Source organism: Corvus kubaryi, unplaced genomic scaffold, assembly GCF_017639235.1.
Source record: "Corvus kubaryi isolate FWS band 111438036 unplaced genomic scaffold, C.kubaryi_AGA036_p1.0 36978, whole genome shotgun sequence".
In the NCBI taxonomy this organism is placed as follows: Eukaryota; Metazoa; Chordata; class Aves; order Passeriformes; family Corvidae; genus Corvus; species Corvus kubaryi.
In genome coordinates this window covers 127,146-135,581 of record NW_024581000.1, presented here as the reverse complement: position 1 = coordinate 135,581, position 8,436 = coordinate 127,146, and the positions used below count along the sequence as shown (strand labels likewise).

At 50.7% G+C, this 8,436-nt stretch overlaps 2 long non-coding RNA genes across 2 annotated transcripts; one reads left to right on the top strand and one right to left on the bottom strand.

Annotated features, from left to right (window-relative positions):
• Positions 1-4,028: 4,028 nt before the first annotated feature.
• On the top strand, positions 4,029-5,166 carry LOC121660877. The gene is made up of 3 exons (XR_006014798.1): positions 4,029-4,355; positions 4,463-4,745; positions 4,786-5,166. It is a non-coding gene; the product is annotated as an uncharacterized LOC121660877 (long non-coding RNA).
• Positions 5,167-5,208: 42 nt separating this feature from the next.
• On the bottom strand, positions 5,209-8,064 carry LOC121660878. Its single transcript, XR_006014799.1, has 2 exons — positions 6,062-8,064; positions 5,209-5,331 (listed from the first exon to the last, which is right to left on the bottom strand). It is a non-coding gene; the product is annotated as an uncharacterized LOC121660878 (long non-coding RNA).
• Between the last annotated feature and the right edge of the window lie 372 nt (positions 8,065-8,436).

Below are 8,436 nucleotides of genomic sequence, written 5' to 3'. Positions count from 1 at the left end.
TGTTGGAATTGTCGGGGCTGCTCGTGCCTGCGCGCTCTTCCCGGGGTCGCGTTCGGGGCCGTGCGGGCCGGGCCGGGCTGTGCCGCTCAGTTCTCCGTGCGTCGCCTCCTCTGGTCGCAGCTTCGCTGCCGATGCCGGGCGCTGTACCCACATCTCGGCCGGGCCCCCGAGCGACGACCCCCCCGCGCCCTGCTCCAGCGCGCGTCTCGGCTGGGCGCGGCTCCGCTCCACCGCCACCGCCGCCAGCCGCCGCCCGCGCGCCGCCCCTCTCGGTCAGGCGTTCACGGGGCTCGCTCCACCACGTGCTGGGCACCTCGGCTTTTACCTCAAAAATGCCCCAGAGAGAAACTCAGATTCAGCCCCCAAACTCCCATTTTCCTACACAAACAGTTCTTGTGGCCCCTCTCAATTCCCCCAGGCTTTCAGCTAAAGGAAGAACTGGAAGCCTATTCCCTCATCTCCGCCCCTGTTTTGCTTTCCTGGAAAACCTTGCGATCCCACACTTTCTCCAAGACATCTGCTGGGAGTACTGCAAGGTTTGCTCTCTCAGAGCGCCAGGGGGGTTTACAGCACTTGTTCCTCTGCATCTTTACCCTTTTATCAGGTTTCCCCTGGAACGGTGTTGTGGGACAAGCTTGGAATTACCAGAAATGGATCAGGTTCACATTTTTTCCCCACCAGTTTTTATCTGGTTTGAAATTCCTGGAATTACCCTCAAATGTGCCCTAGAACACTGCTGTGAAAGGATCAATGAGAAGAACAGCCTGAAAGCAGAAAACCACCTCCAGCAGCAGCCAGAATGATCCCATTTCTCTTCTTACCTGGTCCTGCCAGAGCTCCCAACAGCCATTCCCATTCCGAAACAAGAGCTATGGAACGCATTCCTGCTGTCCGTGAGGGTGAGGAGGCAGTTCTGGATGTTCTTTGCTGTGGAACCAGACAACAAACAGAGTGTAAATGATCTTGGTGGTCCCTTCCAAGACAAACCACCCCGTGATTCCATGCGTGGATCAGCACCTGTCCCAACTCCATTCCAGAAACCTCCTCCCACTAACCCAGACCTTTCCTTTTTCTGCTCAACATCAGGGATTTGCTGCCGAGTGCCCCGAGCAGGGGACGCCTCAGCCTTCCCTGGGACCGCAGCATTCCCTGCGCTGCCTCAGCACTCCCTGCGCTGCTGTTCCACGCCGATGCCGTGGTCCAGCGCCTGTGCGGGCTGCAGTGCCGGGCTCTCCCCACAAGGCGGCAGCACCGGGAGCGAGCAGCCCCGGCTGGTCCCGCTGGCTCGGGGCAGCTGCGCCTTGAACCCGCCCTGAGCCGGCGGGGCCGTGAACACAGCGGGCACAAACCCCACCGGTGCCCTTTATTTCACCCTCAGAGGCACAGGATCGCAGCATTTCCTGGGCTGGAAAGGACCCACAGGGAGCATCGAGTCCAAATCCTGGCCCTGCACCCCAAGAATCCCACCCTGTGCCCGAGAGCCTTGTCCAGACCCAAACTCTGCCCTCAAGATCCTGAAAACACAGAGGGGCTGGGAGAAGGATGACAGTGGAGGATTTTTTATATAGATCTCCTTGTATGATCGTTATATAATATTATTAGATAGTCCAGGAACCCATCCCTGTGCCTGGACACCCATCCCTGGGCCGGGACACCCATCCCTGGGCCGGAATACCGATCCCCCGCGGCCCCCACCGTCCGCTCGGGGCTGTCCCCGTTCCCCGCTCACCTCCGAGCCCGGAGCAGCCGCCCCGGTGCCCCCGGCCCGGCAGCGCTGCTCCCCGGGCTCCCCGCCATCGCCGCTCCTGGCGAAGAAGGGCGGAAGTCACCGGGACCGCACCAATGTGGCTTTTCGACCTTCTCAAGATGGCGGCCGGAAGGACCCCGCTCCGTCTATTCGACTGCCTGAATGCTCCCGCCTGCCCCAGGCGCCGCTGACCCCACAGTCGGTGTCCACATAGCTGGAAACGCCTCAGAAAATTGCGTGCAAGCGCTGGGCTGGCGTCGGCGTCGGCGTTGCGTTCAGGCAGCCGAATAGACGCAGCTTGGGGGGGGGGGGGGGGGGGGGGCTTCCCTGCCGCCATATTGAGAAGGTCAGAAAACAGCGCACACGACCGCCATCTCTAGTGTGGTGGTGATGCAACTTCCGCCCTTCGCCGCCATCCTAGGTGCTGGCAGAAGCCACCTCCGGTCCAGCTGCCATCTTTAGTGTGGTACACTTAAGGGCCCCCGCCGCCCCTCACAAGGGCGTCTATTCGGCTGCCTGAATCCGGCCCGAACTCCGACGCCGGCCCCGCGCTTTCCGAGCGATTTTCCGCGGTGCTTCCCGGTGCGAGGACACGGCTGGTGGGGTCAGCGGCACTGGAGGCGGGCGACTGCTCCACGACCGGCGGCAGGCATCGGCAGGGGACACCTCTCAAAGGGGCCTAGTGCGCCCGCCATCTTGAGTGTGGCGGAAGTGTAAACCACCCTCTGCAAGCTCCTGGCAGGTTCTAATAAAAACGTCACTTACCGCCGTCCCGAGAGCGCCCAACTGCGCCTTCCTTTCCGAGCCGCCCCCTTGAGAGCGGCACGCGGGCGGCTCGATTCCGACCGTGCCCGCCCGGTGCCCCCCGCCCGGGTCGCGCTGCGACCGCGCCTCTGCTGCCCGGCAAAACCGGCCCCGCCGGGCCGCCCCCCGCGCTGTCATTCCTCGCGGTCGCCGCCCCGCACGGCGCCCACTCCTCTTCACCGCTCTGGCCCCGCTCACGCACGGCCGTGTCCCTCGGCGCTCCGAACCGCCCTTCGCCCCTCCCCTCCGCTGACAGACCCAGCCCCGCTCGCTCCCGCTCCTTGCCCTTGCCACGCTCGGCAGCCACCGAGGCCGCCGCCCTCTCGCCTCAGCCGGCACCGGGCGGCAGCAGCGCCGGGGCGCCGTGTCGGGGGCGGCAGTGCCGCGCTCTCGCCACCAGGCGGCAGCAGCGCCGCCCAGCTCAGCCCGGGGCAGGGACAGCAGAGGGAAAAGCCGGCTCTGGGCGCTCTGCAGCTCCTGCAGCCCGAGCGTCTCGGCTCCTGGGGCCAGGCGCTTGCTTCTTTCCTTCCTACAGAAAAACGCCGGCTCGTTATTCGCAAAACTTGCTGATCTCTATTCCCAGCTTCTTATATTCCTGTATGCGACAGAGTAGAGAGAGAGGGCTGGCTCATTTCAAAATGAATTTACATCTAAATCAGTAGCATTTGCCTACAGATGTAAGAATGAAGAACTTAACAGGTTTTAGTATTCTGCACACATCCCCCCTGAGAGGAATGGTAAAAAGTTAAAAACAAATGAAATTTTTAAAGTAGAAAGTTAGAAACAAAGTTACAACGGCAGAAATTTAGAAACAAAGAGGTAAAATACAAGAAACGAACAAATTTCTAAAGGCAGAAAGTTAAAAACAAACAAAGTTAGAAACAAAAAAAAATTAGAAACAAACAAAATTAGAAAGGTAGAAATTTAGAAACAAAGTCACAAAGGCAGCAGGTGTTGAGCCTTTGACAGGGTACCCTTCCTTCTCGGACCAGGGTGAAAGAGCAGAGGAGGCTGCTGTTCTGCTAAGTTCTTTATTTCACGGTCTCACAGCTGTCTTGAAGGCAGAGTTCGAATGGGGTTACATGATAAAGCCAAGCAGCAGCAGCAGGCAAAAACAGCTTCTTCTATATGCTCCATACACTATATTTTTTCTTACAGAAATGTGGATTATATTTGTTAATTGACCAGTAAGATTAACACATCATTCCAGTTTTCTTTTTCTTAATCCATTCTGGTCTAATTCTAACAGTCGTAAGCCTCACACAAGTGTTACATCTGTATTACACAGATTTGCATATACAGTTTCTATCAGCTCTATGTGAACACTCCATCTAAAAAATGTAAACAGTCTAATTTTATCTAGATTTTGTCTAAAGTAAAGAATTCTGTGAAAAGGTAACACTGCTGCAGCAAGAGCTGTGTTTAAGATCTCTGCTACAGCTTTTTCATGTTTAAGGCACCTAGCATATATTTCTACTAAAAGTTAAAAATCTGTATTTCTATTTCATTTTGGTGTGGCTTCATGGATGTCAGCTTGTCCAAAGGTTTTAATTCACACCTAATGCTTTGGCTTCCCTCTGAGCCTGAGGGAACTTCTCTAACAAGAAGGTTAGAAACAAAGTTAGAAAGGTAAAAGTTAGAAAGTAAAAAACAAATTTAGAAAGGCACAAAGTTAGAAATGTAGAGTGTTAGAAACAAACAAAGTTAGAAAGGTAAAAATGGGGAGAAAAACAAAAGTATAAAGTTTCAACGTTACAAACAAAGGCAGACAGGGACAAATCTAGAAAGTTAGAAACAAACAAAGGTAGAAAGTTAGAAAGGTAGCAACAAAAATGGTAGGGATGTAGAAAGGTAGAAACAAGCAAAAGTAGAGAGTTAGAAAGGTAGAAAGTCAGAAAAGTAGAAACAAAGATAGAAAGTCAGAGATGTAGAAAGTTAGAAACTACCAAAGGTAAAAATGAACAAAGGTAAAAAGAAACAAAACTTCGAAAGGTGGTACAAAGTCATAAAAGTAGAAACAAAAAAGGTAGAAAGGCAGAAGGTCAGAATGGCAGAAATGAACAAAGGTAGAAATGTAGAAAGTTAGAAATGAAGAAAGATGGAAAGATAGAAAGTTCAAATGGTAGAAACAAACAAACATGTCAAGTTAAAAATTTAGAAAGGTAGAAAGAAACAAAGGTAGAAAGATAGAAAGGTAGAGAGTCAGAACCAAACAAAGGTAGAAAAATAGAAAGGTAGAAATGAACAAAGGTAGGAAGTTGGAGAGGCAGAAAGTGCAGAGGCTGGCAGCAGCCATTCCAGCCTTAACGAGAGCCCTGTGTGGAAGAGCCACTTGTTCCATTGATCTTCACTTTGCTAAGGGCCTTCTGCTCTCTTGGGAAAGATGCAGAGCAGGCAAATGACTACAGGTAGAAGCACCAGGTGTGACTGTTCTTCCTTCACCTCCCAGAAAGCTGGGGGGTTTCATGTTTGAGTCAGTGGCCTAGAAGGGGCAGAAAGTCTGCCCTGACAAGTCTGTGGGCATGGATCTGTTTTGTCTTTCCCTGTGCCCATTCCCAAAACTCTTTTAAAACTTTCCCAAAATAGAAACACAGAAATACTGGGGCTTGTGTAATAAAGAGATCCTGCCTGAAGAAACAGTGGTCTCTGTTTTTTTCCAAGCTGCTACAGAAACAAACAAAGGTAGAAAGGTAAAAATGAACAAAGAACGGAAGGTGAAAAAGGTAGTTCAAAATCTGTTTATGGCCCCATGAAAAAGAAAGTTGCTTTGAGCTGAAAACCTAAGGAAGCTTTAGGCCCCTCCCTGCAGGCACAAATTCCCTCTCTCTGCTTCTTCTTTTTCTGGGGCTGCATTTTGGAGCAGCCCAAGCTCAGGGATCAATCAGGGAATAAAGAGGATTTTTTCCCTTCACCTCTGCTTCCCCAATCTCCTGTGGCCAGGGACATTTAACAGCCCCCATTTAAAGAGCTCTGACCTGCAGACAGCAGGAAAAAGCTGCTTTTTCCTCTGCTGATCCTCAGATGTGTTTTCAGTCCCTGCTAGGCGGCTCCCTAATTCCAGCCCTGTAACAAAAGGCCCATTTTAAACCTAATATTCCTATTTCAGGCGGAGCTGGGGGGATTTTGCTGAGTTTGAAGTTCCTGGAAGCCTTTGGCATTTTGCTTTCAGTGATCCTGGATCCAGCCCAGCAAGAGCTGCCCCAGATCTGGGGCAAGGTGGAAAGAAGGGAGCAGATTAAGATCCTAATCTTGATTCCATCACGGATTTTTTCATCACCAGTCCTGGTGAATCACTTTCACTTTTATTATTCTTCCTGTCCCATTCTCCATCTGGGAGATAAGATCTTCTTCCCTGGGCTTTTTTTTTAATTTAAGGTAGATTGCACTGACACCTTCTGAGGGAGGATGGATTGACAGCTGAATGGATTTTAGTAGAGGAAACAGCTTTAAAAAGCCAGAAAAAATCTGTTTATGGCCCCATGAAAAAGAAAGTTGCCTTGAGCTGAAAACCTAAGGAGGCTTTAGGCTCTGTACAGTCCTGAATTAATGAGAGTTTCTGTTCTATTACTAATTTTTAAAGCTTTTGCTTTTAAAGACAAAGTCCATATTAATGTTTTGTTCCAGCCATTACCTGGCCTCGAAATCTGGGACCTCAGCCGTGCTGTTCCCTAACCCCAGGGATTACCCAGCCCTTCTTTCCCTTGCATCCTAAATACCACACAAAAAGAGGGCTGAAGGGCTCATTTCAATTTTATCTGCAGTGGTTTTATCTCAAAACTTCCTCAAGTGTTTCTCCATTTCTCTTTGAATCCAGGGGCAAGGGGAGCAGCTCCTTTGGAGCTGTGATTTTCCCAGATTTCCCAGGCTTTACAGGAAGGGGAGGAACCCAAGGTCATTTCCCTCAGTCAGGAATTTTGCTGTGGGAATTCAGCTGCTCTCCAGGCAGTTCTTCTGTCAAACCATTAATCAGCTTGGAAAAGTTGATTAATCCACGTAGGGGCTGTGGAGAGAAGGATACAAAGGAACTTTTCCATGATTTTGGGGCTTGAAGAGGGAGTGAATTTCCCTCGAAGCTGGGAAGGGCCTGAGGATGATAAAGCAAAGGAGCAGCTTCATCTCTCCCTGGCAGAGAGCTCTGGGCTCCATTATGGATACAAATCAATCCCAGCAGGATTTCAAAGGGTTTCTTTAGGATGTCAGGTCCCTCTTTATCAGATCCCTGCTGGGATTCAGGGCCTGCCTGGTCACGGGGTGCTTTGATAAGGGCTGGATTTAAATCCCAGATCTGAGAGCAGACATGAAAGTTCCCCGGGTTTCTAAGGGTTGAAAAGCTCGAGCTGGCTTCACTGCAGAGCTGAAAAGTCAGGATAAGAGAGAGCAAGGAGTGGCCAGCAGGCTCAGGCTCCTGATCACGCCCCTGGGACCCATGGGATCCATAGGATCCGTGGCCTCTGGCACGCTGCTCCAGCACCCTGCAGGGTGACTGACAGCCGGGCAGGGGAAGGAGCCACCAGCAGCTCTGCGATGTGCACCATCATTCACCTTGCACGTGGCCTAAACAGCCACCAAGCACCGATGGACTGACTGAGCCGAAAATATCGGAGAGATCTCAGTTTGCACTCCAAATTCCCTGCAGCCTGTTCCCTTCCTGATCCATCCCTTGAAGCAGCAAGAGTGGAATTCCTTCCGTGGTTGCTCTTTCCCTCCTGTTTTCCACTCAACAAGAAAAAGCAGCCACGTGAACAGGAGTAAAAGCCCCAAACCCACAAAAAAGCACATTCTCAGCATCACTAATCACTGCCAAATTGCCAGGAACTTTCCAAAACTACATCCAAGCTTGGAAACAGGGAGCCAGTTGTTTGTTTAAGCAGCTATTGATCCAGTCTCTTCCAGCTACTTAAACTATTCACTATTTGAACTCATTAAACTGCTCATCCTGCTCCTGGCAGCCAGAGGCAAAGAAGAAATCGTGTCTAGATTAAATGGTGATGGTGAATGTGCCCATCCCAGACCTTGGAGAGGCTGGAATTGCATCCCTGTTCCTCTGCTCTCTTTTCCTTCCTTTTTCTTGGAGTGATTCCCACCCGAATTCCTCAGCTCCAGCTCTCTGAGCAGCCTCACGGGCAGCATTTAATCCCCTTGGAGCCAACTCCATTTGTTGCATCCTTCATGCCTCAACCACCCCTAAAAGCAGGGAAGTGCTGATGGGCAGTGCAGCTGCTTCCACTCGGGAATGTTTCCAGTGGAACAGGGAGGGAATTCTGAGAAGCTTCCACCCACTGCACGTTATTGCTGGATAAAAGGTGAGGCAGCAAAGGATCAACAAAGGGAGATTTCAGCAAGACAAAGTCCAGACAAAGAGGCTGCAAGTGTGGCTGGGGCTGCTAAACTGGGAAAACTGCAAGGTCAGGCTGTGGGAACACGGATTATACTGAGGTCTGGAACCAGTGCTGGGAAGAGAGGGAGAAGGAGAACAAGAACAAGAGAAAGGGCCCAAAGTAACTGCACAGTGAATTTCCTTACCCTGAGCCAGGCTCATTCCCTGAGCTGACCAATATCTCTGAGCTCCCCCTCAGGGCACAGCCCTGCCAGTAAAGAACAGAAAAATAGAGGAGGACAGAAACAGAGTTAAAGACAAAAAGAGAGAGACAAAGCAATAAGGAAAAAGAGAAAAGCAAAGAAATGGAGTCAAAAACAAACAAGGAAATAGTTAAAGAGAAATAGGAAAATAAACCTAGAGAGAAATATAATTGGAGAGAGTGAGAAGAGAAACTGAGAGACAGAGGTAGAAACAGTGAGAAAAACAGACACAGAAATGACGATAGACAGGGAAAAGTAAAATGAGGAATAGACTAGAAAGTAAAGCAAAGCAAGACATACAGTGA